Genomic DNA, 1454 nt, shown 5'->3' with positions numbered 1-1454 from the left:
TAGCCCGCGGGGGGTGGGGGGCAGAGAAAGGAGTGATTGGCATTTGGGTAGGCTGGGCTACACACAAGGAAGGAGCTGGGAGTGGGGGGATATGCAGAGTGGCTGTCCCGGAGTGTCAGCTGTTTGCAGCCCAGCAGCTGACTGCGGTATGGGGAAGATGGACAGATGTGTTACTTCCCTAGGCCCTGGGTCTTAAAAAAAAAAAAAGAAAAAGCCTGGAGCTTTCCGATGGACAGGAAGGATAGACAGCAACTCACTATGTTACTCATTGCAGGCCTTGGAACGCTTAAATTCAAGCACTCCTCCTGCCTCAGCTTCCTGGCTAGCTAAGACAACTCATGCCTAGGGTCGTACATTTCCACTTTGTCAGAAATAGTTTCTGTTTTACCTTTGTAACACTGTGGGTAGAATCTAATTGAGGTTCTCACAGGTGCTAGGCCAGTGCTGTACACAAAATCAGGGTCTGGGGAGAGGGCTCTGCTGGTAAAGAGCTTGCTCCGTAAGCTCAGGGACCCGAATTTGATTTCTAAATCCATATTAAAGACCCAGGCAGAGGAGTGCACTTCTGATTCCTCCTGTGCTTGGAAGGAAGGGTCGGGATGCCTGGGGTATGCTTCCTAGCCTAACAGGAAGGTTCTAGGTCAATAAGAGACCCTGTCTTAAAATACAGTGGATGACAGTATTTACAGAGGAATGACACCCTGGATTGTTTGTGCTCTGGCCTCCATATGCATGCAAATACACATGCATACACACTTGCACAAAAACAAATAAATTAAGGGGCTGTAAAACGGCTCAATGGTTAAGCACACTGGCTGTTCTGGCAGAGGATCCAGGTTACGTTCCCAGCACCCACATGGCCTCAGCCCTCCAAATACACCTTAACAGACACACATCTCACACCACCACAGATTTATTTGGTTGGTTGTTTATGACAGGGTCTGCTTGTAGCCCAGGCTACCCTCAAACTCTCTATGTAGTCCTGACTGATCTTGGACCCCTGACTCTCTAGCCTCTGCCTCTGGAATGCTGAGATTATAGGTGTGCACCACGACTCCCCTGGCTAGTGGTTTTATGTTTGTTTTTGTTGTTGTTGTTTTCCCCCTTCCCTTTTCTTGCTCCAGCCTAAAAGTTTTTTTTGTTTTTGTTTTTTTGTTTTTGGTTTTTCGAGACAGGGTTTCTCTGTGTAGCCCTGGCTGTCCTGGAACTCACTCTGTAGACCAGGCTGGCCTCGAACTCAGAAATCCGTCTGCCTCTGCCTCCCAAGTGCTGGGATTAAAGGTGTGCGCCACCACCGCCCAGCTTAAAAGTTTTTTTTTTTTTAAAAAGATTTATTTATTTTACTTATGAGTACAGTGTAGCTGTCTTCAGACACACCAGAAGAGGGCATCCAATCTCATTACGGATGGTTGTGAGCCACCATGTGGTTGCTGGGATTTGAACTCAGGACCTCA

Source organism: Grammomys surdaster, unplaced genomic scaffold (assembly GCF_004785775.1).
Source record: "Grammomys surdaster isolate TR1022 unplaced genomic scaffold, NIH_TR_1.0 125940, whole genome shotgun sequence".
NCBI classification, from domain to species: Eukaryota; Metazoa; Chordata; class Mammalia; order Rodentia; family Muridae; genus Grammomys; species Grammomys surdaster.
This window is presented reverse-complemented; position numbering follows the sequence as displayed.